Below are 21,273 nucleotides of genomic sequence, written 5' to 3' on the forward strand. Positions count from 1 at the left end.
AGCCATTTGGCTATCTGCCTCATGTACTGCATGATGCTGCTCAAAGAATATCTGATGTCTTTCCTGTTGACTTTGATGTATTTGTCATGAAATTGTCCTCTTAAATCAGGCATATACAGTGTTCCAACTGAACAACTGAGGGATTTCTGTGATTTTATTAGCATTCAGTATTTTCCATTTCTCTTGCATTCAAAAACTTGTTAGCTTGCTTTAATAAATGGAGACTCCTCAGTTTTTCTTTAATTTTTTTACTTTCTTAAAGAATACTTTAATTCTAAAGAAAATGCCCCTCAAATTCTTAATTGACTTTAATAGTAATTCACAAGGAAAACTTAGTTACCTCTTGATCACAGTGTATAATATCTGTTTAGCAATAGATTATGCAAAGAGAAACTACCGCTGTTGAAGCACTCCATTGCTTAAAGGAATTGTAGAATGCACTAAAGGAATGATTAGTAAAGATTTTATCCCTTTAAGTATCAAAACTGTTTTTTAAAGCAGACTGGAAAAGAAATCCTGACTTGAAGTGGATAATTATTACAGTACTTGTCATGACTACCTTTTGAAATGGATTTCATCTCATGAAGAATTTGATTGCTTTCAGTTCAGTTCAGTTCAGTCGCTCAGTTGTGTCCGACTCTTTGCGACCCCATGAATCACAGCACGCCAGGCCTCCCTGTCCGTCACCATCTCCCAGAGTTCACACAAACTCACGTCCATCGAGTTGTTGATGCCATCCAGCCATCTCATCCTCTGTCGTCCCCTTCTCCTCCTGCCCCCAACCCCCACCCCCAGCATCAGAGTCTTTTCCAATGAGTCAACTCTTCGCATGAGGTGCCCAAAGTATTGGAGTTTCAGCTTTAGCATCAGTCCTTCCAAAGAACACCCGGGACTGATCTCCTTTAGGATGGACTGGTTAGATCTCCTTGCAGTCCAAGGGACTCTCAAGAGTCTTCTCCAACACCACACTTCAAAAGCATCAATTCTTCGGTGCTCAGTTTTCTTCACAGTCCAACTCTCACATCCATACATGACCACTGGAAAAACCATAGCCTTGACTAGACGGACGTTTGTTGGCAAAGTAATGTCTCTGCTTTTGAATATTCTATCTAGGTTGGTCATAACTTTCCTTCCAAGGAGTAAGCGTCTTTTAATTTCATGGCTGCAGTCACCATCTGCAGTGATTTTGGAGCCCCCCAAAATAAAGTCTGACACTGTTTCCACTGTTTCCCCATCTATTTCCCATGAAGTGATGGGACCAGATGCCATGATCTTTGTTTTCTGAATGTTGAGCTTTAAGCCAACTTTTTCACTCTCCTCTTTCACTTTCATCAAGAGGCTTTTTAGCTCCTCTTCACTTTCTGCCATAAGGATGGTGTCATCTGCATATCTGAGGTGACTGATATTTCTCCCGGCATTCTTGATTCCAGCTTGTGCTTCTTCCAGCCCAGTGTTTCTCATGATGGACTCTGCATAGAAGTTAAATAAGCAAGATAACAATATACAGCCTTGACGTACTCCTTTTCCTATTTGGAACCAGTCTGTTGTTCCATGACCAGTTCTAACTGTTACTTCCTGACCTGCATATAGGTTTCTCAAGAGGCAGGTCAGGTGCTCTGGAATTCCCATCTCTTGCAGAATTTTCCACAGTTAATTGTGAGCCACACAGTTAAAAGCTTTGGCATAGTCAATAAAGCAGAAATAGATGTTTTTCTGGAACTCTCTTGCTTTTTCGATGATCCAGTGGATGTTGGCAATTTGATCTCTGGTTCCTCTGCCTTTTCTAAAACCAGCTTGAACAGCTGGAAGTTCATGATTCACGTATTGCTGAAGCCTGGCTTGGAGAATTTTGAGTATAATGGCAACCCACTCCAGTACTCTTGCCTGGAAAATCCCATGGACGGAGGAGCCTGGTAGGCTGCAGTCCATGAGGTCGCTAAGAGTCGGGCACGACTGAGAGACTTCATTTTCACTTTTCACTTTCATGCATTGGAGAAGGAAATGGCAACCCACTCCAGTGTTCTTGCCTGGAGAATCCCAGGGACGGGGGAGCCTGGTGGGCTGCCATCTGTGGGGTCACACAGAGTCGGACACGACTGAAGCGACTTAGCAGCAGCAGCAGCAGCGTGTGAGATGAGTGCAATTGTGTAGTAGTTTGAGCATTCTTTGGCATTGCCTTTCTTTGGGATTGGAATGAAAACTGACCTTTTCCAGTCCTGTAGCCACTGCTGAGTTTTCCAAATTTGCTGGCATATTGAGTGCAGCACTTTCACAGCATCATCTTCCAGGATTTGAAATAGCTCAACTGGAATTCCATCACCTCCATAGCTTTGTTCGTAGTGATGCTTTCTAAGGTCCACTTGACTTCACATTCCAGGATGTCTGGCTTTAGGTGAATGATCACACCTTGTATGTTCAGTATATTGTCTCATAATGTTACTGCTGATTACATTTTTTTTGAATATTCAATAAACAAAAAAGTCTAAAGAAGTTAGATGTGACCATTGTAGAAGCTTGATACAAAGAAAATGAACATAGATTGTGTGCACAAGGAATTTTACAAGCAAATTCCATGAAACAAGGAAATACTAAAGGGAACCAAAGGGTCAGAAAAATATAAAAGTATATAATTTAGATACCTTTATTTCCTATGAATAATATATTTTTAAGAAATAAAAATGGGTGGGTTGCCAATATAATTTTAAGAAAATATGTATTTTCTTTTCCATCAATGTACATATGCATAAGCAATTAGATATAATTCAAATTTAACTGGACAACTTGTTTTTTACTTGCTAAATCTGGCAACCCTACTCATAAATGATCTGAGACAATATATGTTATCCACTTAAGAGGGTCTTCTTAAAAGTTATTCTCCAAAAATATTTTTTACAATAAAATGGATAATAAAATACTGTATAGTTAATAAGTTTTAACAAATGTTTAGAGTTCTAGAATTATTGCCCCCCCAACTAGGATATCAGACATTTCCATGACCATAGAAAAGTTCCCTGAGGCCGCTTTGCAGTCAAATCCCCCATCTTGGCCCTAAACAATTATTGATTTGATTTTAATGGCCATAGATTAGCTTTGTCTACTCTTCAAATTTATATAAATGAAATCAGTGTAATGATTTGGAGATTTATTCATTTGTTATACATATTAGTAGTTTGTTCCTTTTTACCAATGAGTAATTTTCCATAGGTTGGACAAAACATTATTTGTGTATCTATTTACTGGTAGATGGGCATTTGAGTTGTTTCCAATTTGAAGCTACTATGTTTGAAGTCCTATAAACTTGTGTATAAGTCTTTGCATGACCATATATTTCAGTTTTCTAGGATAAACACTTAGGAGTAAAAGTGCTAGGTCATATGGTACACGTATATTTAGCTTCATAAGAAACAATCAACTAGTTTTGCAAACTGTTTTCATTTTAAATTCCTACTTGCAGTGCAGGAGAATTCCAGTTGTTCCATATCCTCACCAACACTTGGTGGTATCAATCTTAACTTTCATTCTCCTGGATATACAGGGGGATAACGGTTTTAATTTGTATTTCCCTAATGATAATGCTCAAGAAAAGGAACTCTGTCACTGCTTCCCCCTTTTCCCCTTCTATTTGCCATGAAGTGGTGGGACCAGATGCCATGATCTTAGTTTTTTTTAATATTGAGTTTTAAGCGGACTTTTTCACTCTCTTCCTTAACCCTCATCAAGAGGCTATTTAGTTCCTCTTCACTTTCTGCCATTAAAGTGGTATCATCCACATATCTGAGGTTGTTGATATTTCTTGCAGTAATGTAGTCTCCAGCTTGTAATTCATTTAGCCCGGCATTTCACATGATGTGCTCTGCATGTAAATTAAATAACCAGAGTGACAATAAACAGCCTTGTTGTACTCCTTTCTCAATCCTGAGCCAGTCAATCGTTCCATACAAGGTTCTGACTATTGCTTCTTGACCTGCATACAGGTTTCTCAGGAGACAGGTAAGATGGTCTGGTGTTCCTATCTCTTAAGAGTTGTCTACAGTTTGTTAGGATCCACACAGTAAAATGTTTTAGCGTAGTCAGTGACTGCAGCCATGAAATAAAAGACGATTGCTTCTTGGCAGGAAAGCTATGGCAAACCTCGACAGTGTGAAAAGCAAAGACATCACTTTGCAGACAGAGGTCCATATAGTCAAGGCTATGGTCTTTCCAGTAGTTGTGTACAGATGTGAGAGCCAGACAATAAAGAAGGCAGAGGGCCAAAGAATTGATGCTTTCAAGCTGGGGTGCTGGAGAAGACTCTTGAGAGTCCTTTGGAAAGCAAGGAGCTCAAACCAGTCAATCCTAAAGAGAATCGATCTTGAATACTCTTTGGAAGGACTGATGCTGAAGGTGAAGCTCCAATACTTTGGCTACCTGAACAGTTGACTCATTGGAAAAGACCCTGCTGCTGGGTAAGATTGAAGGCAGAAGGAGAAGGGGACTACAGAGCATGAGATGGTTGAATGGCATCACCTATTCAAAGCACATGAACTTGGGCAAACTCCGGGAAATAGTGAAGGACAGGGAAGCCTGGCGTGCTGCTGTTCGTGGGGTTGTGAAGAGTCAGACAGGACTCGGAGACTGAACAGCAAATGGTAATGCTGTTGGGCACCTTTTCATGTTATTTACCATCTGAATGTCTTCTGTGACTTTTAAGTATTTTGTCCTCTTTTTAAAATTAAGTTGATATATTTTATTACTGAGTGAAAGGAATTTTTTAAAGTATTTTGAATATAATTTGTTTCCTATATGTATGCACTGGGAACTTTTTCTCCCAGCTCTGAGGGTTTCATTTTTATTTTCTTAAGGGACATCTTTTATGCAACAGAATGTTTTAATTTTCATGAGTCTAATTTATTTTTATTTTTTCATTTATTTAGAAGGTGTTGGGGCTGTAGGAACAGGAAGAAGTATGAAGGCCTGGACCAGCTATGAGTCCTTACCTGAAGTATTGATTCCCCTACACTCAGAGCCACTAATCACAATCTTTAACATGAAAAATAATAAAAGCCTGAACAGATTCAATTTTGATTCTTTTGGCAAAGCTGTTGCATAACTACCTGTGGTGATCTGGGAGGCTTCTCACTAGAAGTGATGTTTGTGTAGGAGGGTCTAAATGATGAGTAATAATAAAAAGCTATTTTTAAAATAATACTACATTCTCAGCACCTTTCATGTCATTCTTTGTTGTACCCAACCACCAAGATGGCCCCCAATGATCCTCACCTCCTATATTTCAGGCCTTTGTATAGTTCTCTCCATTTTCCAGCTAAAGAAACCAAACTTCAGAAAGGTTAAGGAACTTGCTCAAATAAGTTGCTCAAGTATCAGAGTAGATAGTTTTCCTTTGACAATTTAATTATATTTCTTTTACAGTTTAATGAAGAAACATTAAAGGGTAACATCACAGCTTAGATAATAAATCTCCTCAGGCTTTCTTGAACCTCTTTAATTTGTTTTCTAATGTTGCACCTTCTTTTAAAAAACCCAAGGCCGCTCAGTTTTACACTCTCTTCTCTATATCCTGTCATCATGCATTTCCCACTAAGCAAATACTAGCACTAACTTTTTCTACAAGGCCCATATTCCTAACCACTCTGCCTTCAAAGGGTTTCCTAGGAAGTGAGTAAGAGAAGAGCCTTATAGGCAGAGAAAATAACAAATGCAAAGAACTGGGGGTTTGGCAGGATTCAGCTGCTTCCAAGGGAATAGTTAGACTGTGGTTCAGTATAGCTAGAGGTCAAACTTCTTGGGAAAGGAGCTGGTGTCTTGTGTATAGAAACCTGTAAGTTACATCAACAATTTTGGATTCTTCTACAGAAAAAAAAAAATTAAGCAGAGGAAAAACATGCTATATTCACACTTTTCAAAAAACTTTTTGATGATTTAGCAGACCCTGGTGTTGCTTGTTGGCACTTACCATTTCCTTGCATGCTGGTCACCATCCGTGTCAGCAGGCTGGAAGTGCTAGGGAATTAATGTCCGCTGGAAGCCCTCAGTGAGTGAAGGGAGTTGTTGCGTAAGTTGTTGCCCAGCTTCTTACTCATCAGGTGGGATGACTCAGAGACATGTGTCCCACAGAATTTCTCAGGGTTCCCCAGGATTAAGCTCTAATTGCCCATAGTCATAACTTGCTTGAAAATGGATGCTCCATCGACTGCTTTCCCTTCCCTGAGTCTCTTCCCTAGTCTCCAGATGGTTTTTCCTGTGATTACCTCACAAGCAAGATACAATTGTCCCCGCTTTTCCCTGGGGGATATGTTCCAAGATCCCCAGTTGGATACCTGTAACTGAGTGTACTGTGTGCTTAGTCATGTCTGGCCCTTTGTGACCCTTTGGACTGTAGCCTGCCAAGCTCCTCTTGGTGAGGATAATACCAAACTCTACATATACTATGTTTTCCCTATACATACATGCCTATTATAAAGTTTAATTTATAAATTAGGTACATAGCAGATTAACAACAATAACTAATAATAAAATAGAACTAGTATAACAATATACTGTAGTAAAAATTATGTGAATCTGGTCCCTTTCTCAAAATACCTTCTTGTACAAATTTAATACCTTTTCCATCTTAACCAAGCACTTGTCATGCACCGTGGCTGTAGGTATATGAGGTGTGACAAAAAAAAAAAACTAGCACAAATTTCTTTTTCCTTCACAATTTCACAGACAGAAGTTTTATTTTCACTGTAGGTCTTAGCAACCCCAGAATCTGACTTTTTTTCTTTCCATATTAAGTTGAGAATATTCACTTTTTACTTGAAGCATTCTATAGCTTCTCTTTGATGTATCTGATTTGCCAGCATCACTACTCTTGCTTCTTAGGGCCATTATTAAATAAAGTAGTGATTACTTGGACATTGCCCTGCAATGTCATTGACAGTCAATCTGATAACTAAGACTGTTGGGCAGGACAAGCTGGACAAAGAAATGATTCACATCCTGGGCAGGACAGAGTGGGGCAGCATATTTCATCACAGTACTCAGAATGGCACACAATCTAAAACTTATGAATTGTTTATTCCAGAGTTTTCCATTCCATGATTTCAGACTGAGGTTGACTACAGGTAACTTAAACCTTGAAATACAAAAATGAAGATAAGGGGGACTACTGTACTTGCAACTCAAATTCTTATTTCAAGGTCTGCTTCAGAGCAGGGGAAACGGAGGACTACAAAGTACCACAGATGGAATGAGAGGTAATATGGCCAATGTTGGACAGGGAAGTGGCAACCCACTCCAGTATTCTTGCCTGGACAATCACAGGGATAGAGGAGCCTGGTGGGCTGCTGTCTATGGGGTTGCACAGAGTCAGATACAACTGAACCAACTTAGCATGCATACATGCATGTCCAATGTTTATTCAAATACATATTAAAATGTTGATTCTTCCCAAATTACTCTGAATTAAGTGAAATTTCAAACAAAATTCTAACAGGATATTTTTAATGGGACTTAAAAACCAGATCCTTATGGTAACTGACAACAAAATTAGTTGCAAAAAAGAAGAAAAAGGAGAGGACACGCCCTACCAAATTGAATGCCTTTTCCATCTTAAGATTTACTATAAATCTATCAAAATGGCACAGGGAGAAGTAAACAGTCCTAAACATGCATGAGAACTTACTGTGTAATAAAAGAGGCATTACAAAACAATGAAGGAATTAGTAGATTACTCAATAAGTAGTGCTGGACAATTGACTACCAATGTGTAAAAGAATTAAATATTTATGTGACATATACAAAATAAACTGCGGATAGTTTAAATATGAAAAATGAAGCTTGAAATTATTAAAGAATATATTTATAACTCAGAGAAAAGGTAGGATTTCTTAAGTAAGACAGAAAAATCAGAAATCTGAAAAACAGACTGATACATCTGATCAAATCAAAATTCAAAACATGTACAATATATCGTATAACCAAGTTAATCATCCATGTCATAACGTGAATGAAACTTGAAAGTATTATGCTAAATGAAAGAAGTCAGTTGTAGAAGACCACATATTATTTGATTCCATTTTAATGAAAGATCTAAAATAAGCAAATCCATAGAGACAGAAAGTAGACTATTTGCCAGCGGCTTGGAGAGGAGGGAATGGAGAGTGCTAGTAAGTACAGGATTTCTTTGGGGGAAGATGAACATACTCTAAAATTAGATTCTAGTGATGCTTGCACAACTTTGCAACTATAACTAAAGCCCAGTGGATTGTATACTTTAAATGGATGAATTTTATGGTATATGAATTATTTCTCAATAAAACTTTTTTTAAAATGTAAACCACATATTGAGAGAGGACATTTGTAATGAATATTACTGACAGATTATATTGAAGAATTCTGTAAAGCAATAAAAATGACAAACAACCCAAGATAAAAATGCATAAAGAATTAGAATTGGCATTTCAAAGATGGGGAAATTCAATAAATGTATATAAATATGCTTAACATTATTAGTAATGAGGGAAAAGAAAATTAAAATAATGAGATACTATTACATCTATTAATTTGGGGAAAAAAACTTGGAAAATTAGACCTCTTGTATGCTTCTGGTGGGAGTATAAATTCATCTAACCACTTTGTACCACAATTTGGTAATACCTAGTAAAGATGCTTACAAGTCTCTATAACCCAGCAACTCCACTTTCAAACAAATTTTTCATAGAGGAGCATATGAAGTAAGTCCATAGATGTTTATGGCACGTTGTTTGTAATGGTAAAATTTGGGAGAGGAGATTTGCTATTCATCAGTTGGGGATCAATAGTGAAATATGGATCAAATGTAGAATATTCATTCAATGTTATATAACAGTTAAATGAATATGGATAAATCTCAAAAACACAGAGTTCAATAAGCTACAAAAGAATATTTGCAATATGACACCTACAATAGTCTTTTTCTAGAGAAACCAAACTAGTTATATATATATATATATGTATGTATGTATATTTAATATTTATTTATTGACTGTGCTGGGTCTTTGTTGTGTCATGTGGGATCTTTGATCTTTGTGGCTGCATGCAGTTTCTTTAGTTGTGGCACGTGGGATCGTTTAGTTGCAGCATGTGAACACTTGCTTGCAGCATGTGGGACCAGGGATCAAACCTGGGCCCCCTGCCTTGGGAGCTCTGAGTCTTAGCCCCGGGACCACTAGGGAAGTCCCCGGAAGTCCGCTGTATGTATTATTATAAAGAATTGGCTCCTGTAGTTATGGAGGCTGAGAAGTCCCACAATTTGCTGTCTGCAAACTGAAGTCTCAGGAAAGCCAGTAGTACAGTTCCAGTCTGACTCCAACAGCCTGAGAGCCAGGAGTGCTAATGGTATAAAAATTCCAGGCAGAGAGCAGAAGACTGACATTTAAACTAAAGTAGTTAGGCAGAGAGAGTGAATTCTCCCTTTCTCCATCTTTTTTTCTATTCAGGCCCTCAACAAATTGGATGATTCCCACCCACCTTGGGGAGGTCAATTTGTTTTACTCAGTAGACTGATTCAAATAATAATTTCAATCTAAAAACATCCTCACAGACAAACAGAAAGATTATTTAACCAATTACCTGGACACCCTGTGACCCAGGCAAATTGCACATTGAGTTAACTACCACAACACAATTAATGTAAATTAAAGTAAGTGTACTACCATATACTACAGCAAAAGTATGAAAACATGATAGTTATTGCTTCTGAGACTTGAGAAGGTAAACTTGGTGAATACACCTTCATTTACAATGTTTTCTTTCTTTAAAAGTAAATTTGAATCAAATATGACAGGATATCAACATTTGTTCATTTGGGTGATTGGTACCCAGGTATTTTTTACATTAACCTTCCTTGTTCTTATCAGCATATTTATATTTTTTTATGTTTCTTATTATTGACCTCAGATCACAACTGCTACCTTCTTCAGAGAATTGTCTTTGGCCTACAGCTGCTACCTCACAAAGAAGTATGTGGGAGGTTGTACCTATCCCAAAGGGGAGAGAGAGACAACTGATGACAAGATTACTGATTACTGACATGGGGTAAAAAACCCCAACTCTTGCTTCATGGTGAATAATTATGTGATACAATTCTAACTCAAGAACTCCCCTGTGGGATCAGGCTGAGATTAGACTCCAGCTGAGACCATATTCATCACTCTCTCCCTGAAATACATCTTTTATTATGTGCACAAGAATTCCCATCTCAGGCTCTCCTTCTAGTGAACTTGACTCAAGACAAGTCCCCATCTACTAGGTAGATGGAAAAATTGTTTCTGCCCTGTCCAGAAACCTTAGTGTAATATAATAATTTTGTTGGTCCTTTTAGGTAATACCAAGTCCCTGCAGTAGATTGAAGTATTGTTCCCAATTCTTCACTCCCTCCCTAATATACATTATGCTTCCTGACCCATTGACTTCAGACTTGACTATAACATTTACCCTAGCTAGTGGAATGTTAATGGATGTGATGTGAATAGAGTCTTTAAATGTGAGTGTGGTTTGGCTTGGCCTTTTGCAATCCTTACCGCTGTCTTGAGAAGAGAATGTTACAGTAGGCACTGGTGCCAAAATGAGGAGACTTGTGGAACAAACTTGAATCCTACTCATGGCCTGGAGCCAAGGCCAGCTCATCCCAGTTAAGAGCCCAATAGAACCTCAGACCTATAAGTAAGGAATGAAAGCTTGTTGTTAAAAGTCATTGTGATTTGGGATTGTTTGTTGAATAGCAGGAGTATGGACTAAAAGTATCTTTTAAAGAAGAAATGTTCAAATTCTTAGCTTTTTGCACCCATCTCATTTTCCAAGAAGACATCTGTATGACCAAAGGGAGATGGACTTACATGTCCATCTCCTACCTGCTGACACTTACAGTTGATGAGATCCATTCTTTCTCAGTTTGAGCTGTGTCTAGTGTCTTTAGCCTCTCACTGGGTTTTACTTGCTCTTTGGACAACTCTGAGCCCTTGTCCTGTCCCCTCTGTTCCTGTCCATGGTTTTCAGTCCACCCATCAGCCCCTGCTGCCGCCTGACAGACACACTGGCTCCCACCTAGCATTTGTTCCACCCAAGGATCCTGGGAGTCATAACAGCTGCTACTGCTGCTAAGTCGCTTCAGTCGTGTCCGACTCTGTGTGACCCCATAGACAGCAGCCCACCAGGCTCCCCCATCCCTGGGATTCTCCAGGCAAGAACACTGGAGTGGGTTGCCATTTCCTTCTCCAATGCATGAAAGTGAAAAGTGAAAGGGAAGTCGCTCAGTCGTGTCCGACCCGCAGCGACCTCAAGGACTACAGCCTTCCAGGCTCCTCCGTCCATGGGATTTTCCAGGTGAGAGTACTGGAGTAGGGTGCCACTGACTTCTCCGAGATCCCCCCAAAATCTGTATCCCTTTGTAACCACTGTGCACATTGCCCTTTACAAGGTTCTAGCAGGTTAAAGCATTGCTCTTCTACATGGTGGCCTCTTCCCTGAACCCCAAATATGGAATGGAGTGATTCCTCCTGCCCTTGAAGCATAGCTGAATTCTTGAACTGTCTTTCTCCAGGCTGAAGTCTAGAACAGAAAGACTAGGGCCCAAGCATTTTATATACTCTCTCTATAGCCTCTCCATTTTTTTCTTCTCCATGATACCATTAGGCCAAGGCCTAAGTTTATGAGAGCACACTATGGAAGATATGCTCAAATCTGATACTATTGATATATACCAAATGGAGCTAAAAGAATTTAGAAAATTATCTCCCTCTTGACAATGCCTCACTTTGGAGCCTATTGATAAATAGCAAAACTCTACATATAGCAAAATTCTATTGTTCAAAGTTGAGAAAAAATTATCTTTGTTTATGCCCTGAAACAAATCAAATCTTCACCAGCACCCCACCAGGATGGATGAATTGTGGTGGACATGGAAATGTGTTGCTCAGATCCTCCTTCAAGGACTGGCTGCCCAGTTGCAGAGACCATGTTAGCAGCCAGCCTCCAGTTGTTGGCTGTTTCAGGGTCTGTCTTAGCTGGAGAAAAACATCCCTTACAAGGTCATGCCTTTCCCAAGACAGCTTATGTTCAATGATTTGGTCAGGTGGAGGTGTAAAGGTCTGGCTATTTTGGTCTATTGTGGAATGCTTTAATAGTCAATACTCACTTAAAAACTCCCTGCCAGATTGGCTAGGCCCCACTGGGCCTGCATCATTGTTTGATTTCTTCCTCTGCCCAGTCTGGCTTCTATTCCATTCTTTTCCATAGTAAATATCTTGCACCCTAGACTCCATCTCAGTATCTGATTCCAGAGAACCCAATCTATGACATAAATACTTTGGACTGCAGGAAAAGGTCCTTATACATACAGTGGAATATTATTCAGCCTTAAAGAGGAAGGGAATTCTGGCACATGCTAAACTATGGATGAATTTTGAGAACATTATACTATGCCAGCAAATTTGGAAAACTCAGCAGTGGCCACAGGACTGGAAAAGGTCAGTTTTGATTCCAGTCCCAAATAAAGGCAATGCCAAAGAATGCTCAAACTACCACACAATTGCACTCATCTCACACACTAGTAAGGTAATGCTCAAAATTCTCCAAGCCAGGCTTCAGCAATACATGAACCGTGAACTTCCTGATGTTCAAGCTGGTTTTAGAAAAGGCAGAGGAACCAGAGATCAAATTGCCAACATCCACTGGATCATGGAAAAAGCAAGAGAGTTCCAGAAAAATATCTATTTCTGCTTTATTGACTATACCAAAGCCTTTGACTGTGTGGATCACAATAAACTGTGGAAAATCCTGAGAGAGATGGGAATACCAGACCACTTGATCTGCCTCTTGAGAAACCTTTATGCAGGTCAGGAAGCAACAGTTAGAACTGGATATGGAACAACAGACTGGTTCCAAATAGGAAAAGGAGTACGTCAAGGCTGTATATTGTCACCCTGCTTATTTAACTTCTATGCAGAGTCCATCATGAGAAACACTGGGCTGGAGGAAGCAGAAGCTGGAATCAAGATTGCCAGGAGAAATATATGCAGATGACACCACCCTTATGGCAGAAAGTGAAGAGGAACTAAAAAGCCTCTTGATGAAAGTGAAAGAGGAGGGTGAAAGAGTTGGCTTAAAGCTCAACATTCAGACAACTAAGATCATGGCATCCAGTCCCATCACTTCATGGGAAATAGATGGGGAAACAGTGGAAACAGTGTCAGACTTTATTTTTTTGGGCTCCAAGATCACTGCAGATGGTGAATGTAGCCATGAAATTAAAAGACGCTTACTCCTTGGAAGGAAAGTTATGACCAACCTAGATAGCATATTGAAAAGCAGAGACATTACTTTGCCAACAAAGGTCTGTCTAGTCAAGGCTATGGTTTTTCCAGTAGTCATGTATGGATGTGAAAGTTGGACTGTGAAGAAAGCTGAGCACTGAAGAATTGATGCTTTTGAAGTGTGGTGTTGGAGAAGACTTTTGAGAGTCCCTTGGACTGCAAGAAGATCCAACCAGTCCATTCAAAACGAGATCAGCCCTGGGCATTCTTTGGAAGGAATGATGCTAAAGCTGAAACTCCAATACTTTGGCCACCTCATGCGAACAGTTGACTCATTAGAAAAGACTCTGATGCTGGGAGGGATTGGGGGCAGGAGGAGAAGGGGACGACAGAGGATGAGATGGCTGGAGGATATCACAGACTCGATGGACATGAGTTTGAGTGAACTCTGGGAGATGGTGACGGACAGGGAGGCCTGGAGTGCTGCGATTCACGGGGTCACAAAGAGTCAGACACGACTGAGTGACTGAACTGAACTGAACTGATACTAAGTGAAATAAGTCAGTCCGAAAAGGATAAATACTGTATGATGCCACTTATATGAGGTACCTTGAGGAGTCAAATTTATAAACAGAAAGTAGAATGTTGTTTGCCATTCAACAACAACCTGGGGGGAAGGAAATGGAGACTTTTTAATTGTTGCGAATGGAACTTCATTTGTAGTGAAAGTGTCCTAGAAATGGATGATGGTGGTGGTTGTACAACAATATGAATATACTTAATTCCACTGAGCTGTAATTAAGTACATTCATATGTACCAATTCGGAGAAGGCAATGGCACCCTACTACAGTACTCTTGCCTGGAAAATCCCATGGATGGAGGAGCCTGGTGGGCTACATGGTCCATGGGGTAGCTAAGAGTTGGACACGACTGAGCGACTTCACTTTCACTTTTCACTTTCATGCATTGCAGAAGGAAATGGCAACCCACTCCAGTGTTCTTGCCTTGAGAATCCCAGGGACAGGAGAGCCTGGTGGGCTACCATCTATGGGGTCGCACAGAGTCAGACATGACTGAAGTGATTTAGCAGCATATGTACCAATTTACCAGAAAAAATAGTAAATTTTATGTATATTTTATCACAATAAAAAATATTGGTTAAAATAGCCAGTCACAGGCCTTCCCTGGTGGTGCAGTGATTAAGAATCTACCTTGCAAGGCAGGAAACACCAGTTCAATCTCTGGTCCAGGAAGATCCCTTAGTTGAGGAGCAACTAAGCCCATGCACTCCGAGTCAGCAAGCCACAACTACTGAGCCCACACACTGCAACTCCTGAAGCCCAGGTGCCTACAGCCTGTGCTCCACAACAGAAGAAGCCACTGTGATGAGAAGGCCACATACCCTAATGAAGAGCAGCCCCCTCACTGCAACTAGAGAAAGTCCACCTGCAGCAACAAAGATCCACCATGAGCAAATAAATAAATAAATCTTAAAAAAAAAAAAAATAGCCAGCCACAACTCAAAGAATTACACACTACAAACAAGCTTATGAAATATAAAGATGGTTAAATTTAGGAAATGTATTAATATAATTCATTGTGCTGGTAGCACAAAGAAGAAAAAGTATCTGATCATATTGATAGATGTTAAAAAGGCATTTGATAAAATGTAACATCAGTTCGTAACAAAATTCTCTCTCTTTTTTTGGCTGCAGTGAGTCTTCGTTGCTACACATGGGCTTTTTCAAGTTGCAGCAAGGGGGAGCTACTCTCTAGTTTTGCGGTGCTCAGGCTTCTCACTACAGTGGTTTCTCTTATTGTGGAGAATGGGCTCTAGAGACGTGGGCTTCAGAAGTTGCAGCGCGAGCTCCAGAGCACAGGCTCAGTAGTTGTGGCACACAGGCTTAGTTGCCCCAGGGCATTTGGAATTTGCCCAGGCCAGGGATCAAACCCATGTCTTCTGCATTGGCAGGTGGACTCTCAACCACTGGATCACCAAGGAAGTCCCAAAATTCTTAGTTAAGCAGATATTAATTAATTCATAGGACTAAACAAAGTTTTCTGGGCGGGGCTGTGCTATGATCTTTGTGGGACCTTAGATCCCTAACCAAGGATTAAACTCTGGCCCCAGGCAGTGAAAGTGCTGAGTCCTAACCACTGGACTGCCAGAGAATTCCCAAATGATCAATAATTTTTTATCTAAAAACAAAACCAGCAATGTAATACTAGAAATAGTCCCATTAAAATTTCACTCATTATCACCACCATTATTTAATATTGCTCTTGATAATAGCTAATAATTTAAATTTAAAAAAATCTAAAGTATACTAAAAATGGCAGAGTAGAAAGTCGTGTGCTTATCTCCTCTTGCAAGAGCACCAAAATTACAACTAGCTGTTGAACAACCATTGACAGGAGGACTCAGGAACCCGTCAAAAAAAGACCCCGTGGCCAAAGACAAACGAGAAGCCACAGCGAGACAGTAGGAGGGGCACAATCACAATAAATTTAAATTTCATACAAGCCAGATTGGTGACCCACAAAACTAGAGAATGATAATACCAAAGAAGTTCTCCCACGGTTGTGAAGGTTCTGAACCGCACATCAGGCTTCCCAGTCTGAGGATCCCACAAAAGGACAGGGAATTCCCAGAGAAGCTAACCTTGAAGGTCAGTGGGATTAGATTATAGGACTTCCACAGAACTGGGGGAAACAGAGACACCAATCTTGGAGGGCACAAACAAAATCTTGCACACATCAAGACCCAGAAGAAAGCAGGAGCTGGCCTCACAGGAGACTCAACTAAAACTACCTGCTAGTGTTGGAGGGTCTCTTGAGGAGGTGTGGGTCGACAGGGGCTCACCACAGGGACAGGGGCACTGGCAGCAGTAGTCCGGGAAGGTCCCTCTTGGTGGTTGCCCTTAACCTGGCCATAGAGCCTGCAGACTCCATGGTTGGGTCGCCTCAGGCCAAACAACCTGGGAGGGAGCACAGCCCCACTCATCAGTAGATAATTGGATTAAAACTTTACTGAGGCCCTGCCCACCAGAGCAAGTTAGTTTTTCCCATTCAGTCCCTCCCATCAGGAAGCTTACTCAAGCCTCAGCCTCCTTCATCAGAGGGCAGACAGAAGCAGTATGAAGAATCATAGTCTCACAGCAGCTAAAACAAAACCCACATTACAGAAAGTTAATCAGGATGAAAAAGCAGAAAGCCATGCCCCAGATAAAGAAACAAGACAAAACCTCAGAAAAACAACTAAATGAAATGGAAATAGGCAACTTTCCTGAAAAAAAAAAAAAAAAAATCAGAATAATGATAGTGAAGATGACAGATGATATGCAATGACCTTCAAAGTACATCATTAAATGAAAAAAATTGAGATAGAGAACCAAATGCCTATTGTGCTATCATTAATGTAAACAAAAGAGGAAGGTTGTAGTTTTGATAACTTAAGGTCAGTTCAGTTCAGTTCAGTTCAGTTGCTCAGTCATGTCCGACTCATTGTGACCCAATGAATTGCAGCACACCAAGCCTCCCTGTCCATCACCAACTCCTGGAGTTCACGCAGACTCACGTCCATCGAGTCAGTGATACCATCCAGGCATCTCATCCTCTGTCGTCCCCTTCTCCTCCTGCCCCCAATCCCTCCCAGCATCAGAGTCTTCTCCAATGAGTCAACTCTTCACATGAGGCGGCCAGAGTACTGGAGTTTCAGCTTTAGCATCATTCCTTCCAAAGAAATCCCGGGCTGATCTCCTTCAGAATGCACTGGTTGGATCTCCTTACTCTCAAGAGTCTTCTCCAACACCACAGTTCAAAAGCATCAATTCTTCGGTGCTCAGCTTTCTTCACAGTCCAACTTTCACATCCATACATGACCACTGGAAAAACCATAGCCTTGACTAGATGGACCTTTGTTGGCAAAGTAATGTCTCTGCTTTTCAATATGCTATCTAGGTTGGTCATAACTTTCCTTCCAAGGAGTAAGCATCTTTTAATTTCATGGCTGCAATTACCATCTGCAGTGATTTTGGAGCCCAAAATAATAAAGTCTGACATTGTTTCTGTTATGCCCAAGTCACGAAATCTCCCAATGACCACCAGGGAGCTGATATCTGATGCAAAAGCAAGAGAGTCTTTATTACCAAGCTCGAGCTGGGGCTCCCACCATTACCATCACAGTGGCTATAGGGAGGAGCCCCGGGTTTTGGATTACATTGCTTATATAGGGAGTGTTCATGAAAAAAAAGAATGTCTAGGTAGGGGGACGTCTGATTGGTCACTTTCTTTTGAAGGGTTGTGTGTTGGTTTTTGATTGGTCCTTATTACCTAGGTAGACCACAAGTTCCTGAATGTTAAGTCAGGAGATTCTGGTCTGGGGTCTGATTGGCTCATGGGTGGTGGGGTGAGGTCAGGGGATTTCCAAAGGCTCTTTTCCCAGAACCTTACAAAATGGAGTTTTTCTGTTAACAAAATGGACTAGCTTAGATTCTTCATTTCCACTGTTTCCCCATCTATTTCCCATGAAGTGATGGGACTGGATGCCATGATCTTCGTTTTCTGAATGTTAAGCTTTTAAGCCAACTTTTTCACTCTCCTCTTTCACTTTCATCAAGAGGCTTTTTAGTTCCTCTTCACTTTCTGCCACAAGGGTGGTGTCATCTGCATATCTGAGGTGATTGATATTTCTCACGGCAATCTTGATTGCAGCTTGTGCTTCTCCCAGCCCAGCGTTTCTCATGATGTACTCTGCATAGAAGTTAAATAAGCAGGGTGACAATATACAGCCTTGATGTACTCCTTTTCCTATTTGGAACCAGTCTGTTGTTCCATGTCCAGTTCTAACTGTTGCTTCCTGACCTGCATATAGGTTTCTCAAGAGGCAGGTCAGGTGCTCTGGTATTCCCATCTCTTTCAGAATTTTCCACAGTTTATTGTGATCCACACGGTCAAAGGCTTTGGCATAGTCAATAGAGCAGAAATAGATGCTTTTCTGGAACTCTCTTGCTTTTTCGATGATCCAGTGGATGTTGGCAATTTGATCTGTGGTTCCTCTGCCTTTTCGAAAACCAGCTTGAACATCAGGAAGTTCACGGTTCACATATTGCTGAGGCCTGGCTTGGAGAATTTTGAGCATTACTTTACTAGCGTGTGAGATGAGTGCAAATGTGCGGTAGTTTGAGCATTCTTTGGCATTGCCTTTCTTTGGGATTGGAATGAAAATTGCAAACTTTTCCAGTCCTGTGGCCACTGCTGAGTTGTCCAAATTTGCTGGCATACTGAGTGCAGCACTTTCACAGCATCATCTTTCAGGATTTGAAATAGCTCAACCGGAATTCCATCACCTCCACTAGCTTTGTTCATAGTGATGCTTTCTAAGGCCCACTTGACTTCACATTCCAGGATGCCTGGCTCTAGGTGAGTGATCATATCATCATGATTATCTTGGTCGTGAAGATCTTTTTTGTATAGTTCTTCTGTGTATTCTTGCCACCTCTTCTTAATATCTTTTGCTTCTGTTAGGTCCATGCCATTTCTGTCCTTTATTGAGCCCATCTTTGCATGAAATGTTCCCTTGGTGTCTCTAATTTTCTTGAAGAGATCTCTAGTCTTTCCCATTCTGTTGTTTTCCTCTATTTCTTTGCATTGATCGCTGAGGAAGACTTTCTTATCTCTTCTTGCTATTCTTTGGACTTCTACATTCAGATGCTTATATCTTTCCTTTTCTCCTTTGCTTTTCACTTCTCTTCTTTTCACAGGTATTTGTAAGGCCTCCTCAGACAGCCATTCTGCTCTTTTTGCATTTCTTTTCCATGGGGATGGGCTTGATCCCTGTCTCCTGTACAATGTCAGGAACCTCATTCCATAGTTCATCAGGCACTCTATCTATCAGATCTAGTCCCTTAAATCTATTTCTCACTTCCACTGTATAATCATAAGGGATTTGATATAGGTCATACCTGAATAGTCTAGTGGTTTTCCCTATTTTCTTCAATTTAAGTCTGAATTTGGCAATAAGGAGTTCATGTTCTGAGCCACAGTCAACTCCTGGTCTTGTTTTTGCTGACTGTATAGAGCTTCTCCATCTTTGGTTGCAAAGAATATAATCAATCTGATTTCGGTGTTGACCATTTGGTGATGTCCATGCGTAGAGCCTTCTCTTGTGTTGTTGGAAGAAGGTGTTTGCTATGACCAGTGCATTTTCTTGGCAAAACTCTATTAGTCTTTGCCTTGCTTCATTCCATATTCCAAGGCCAAATTTGCCTGTTACTCCAGGTGTTTCTTGACTTCCTACTTTTGCATTCCAGTCCCCTATAATGAAAAGGACATCTTTTTTGGTTGTTAGTTCTAAAAGGTCTTGTAGGCACAGGTTTCTCCTTCCACCTACCCCGCCCTAGTCATCCAGCCCACCCTGGAGCTCTCTTACTAGCTCACCTTTCTCTTACCTTAGGTAATGGGGAATTTTCAGAAAGGTCTGTTTATCATGGTTGCAGGGAAACAGAGAGAAATGAGGGTAAAAGGAGGCTGCTGCCCACTGAGTCTCTCCCCTTCTGTTCTTCTGCTTTGGCAGCCTTCCCATCCACAGGTCTATGTCCTGTGGAACAATTCCTTGTATTATGATACTTTAACATGTAAGGTGAGCTAGTGAGAGAGCTCCAGGGTGAGCTGGATGACTAGAGAGGGGTAGGTGGAAGGAGAAACCTGTGCCTCAGAGCAAATCTGAAACACAATCCACTTTCCTCTGGCAAGTGCCCATGGAGTCTTTCCTCAGTCCTAGGGAGACAGGGACAGAGAATGAATGAAAACTGAGTGGTCATCACATAAAATCTTGGTAAGATGCTGCAAGTCTAAAGTATTCATTTTATGATCATCATGTAAGAAAGTGACTTCAAGGTGCATTTCAGCAGTTTCAGCACAGAGTGAACTTGGCACTGGATACATTTCACAAAGATATAAGAAATGGAGCAAAGACTATGCTCATTCCTTTCATACAACAGAGGCCTGGCTGGTAACACTTACGGTGGAAGAATGGAAGATTTTGAGAGGATTACACACGAGTCTTGCCTGGTCATTTCCAGAACATAAAGGAAGCTATGGTAGAAGGGAACCAAAAATTTCAAATTACTTATTTAATGATCATGAATTTAATGTAATTACTTAGTTAATGGTCATAGTCATTAAATTAGACATTGTGTTTAAAAGCACTGTGATATCATAATATACAGGGCCTTGATTTCTATGAGTTTATTAAAAATATATTTGGATTCAGATTTTTTATAGAAATATTAAGTGATATTGTATCCATCTCAGTGTATCACATTTGTCAGCTTGTCACATTAATGATGTAATCCCTTGGTCAAGATGGTGACTACCAGATCTCTCTTTGGTAATGGGACCTTTTCCTCTCTGAAATTACTCAGTATCCTTAGGGAAACACTTTCAGACATTTTGAATATCTTTTTCCAAACTTTTTCATTGGAATGGTTTTATCTTTCATTGATGATTCTTGTCTGACTCATTTATTACTATAATGCTTATAAAATGATTTTCCCATTTCTATCATTCCTATTACATTGACTAGTTGTTATTCTTTTATGAAGAACTGTCCTTCTTATCTCCCTTAAAATATGTTGTGTTCATATCAGTATAGATGGATGGATTCTTTTTTTATTCAATATATTATAACCCATTCTGCATTATTCATTTGAGGCTGGCATTTGACATGAGGCTGTCTACAAAATATAGATTCCAAGGTAGTTCTCCATTATCTAGGAGAGGAATCTGGGGTTCCACATTTATAACTGGCTCCTCCTAGTGCTACTTATGGCCACCAAAATTTTAAAAGCTGAGAAGAAGCCCTTCCAGATGATCATTGAAGGGGATTTTGTTAGCAGTGATTCCCCTCTCCCCACACAAGGCAATACTCATAAAATGTGAAAAGACTGCTCCTCTGAGGCACAGAAGGCCAGAACACCAGCAAAGTCAACTCTGTCT

This window comes from Oryx dammah, unplaced genomic scaffold (genome assembly GCF_014754425.2).
Source record: "Oryx dammah isolate SB20612 unplaced genomic scaffold, SCBI_Odam_1.1 HiC_scaffold_10, whole genome shotgun sequence".
NCBI lineage: Eukaryota > Metazoa > Chordata > Mammalia > Artiodactyla > Bovidae > Oryx > Oryx dammah.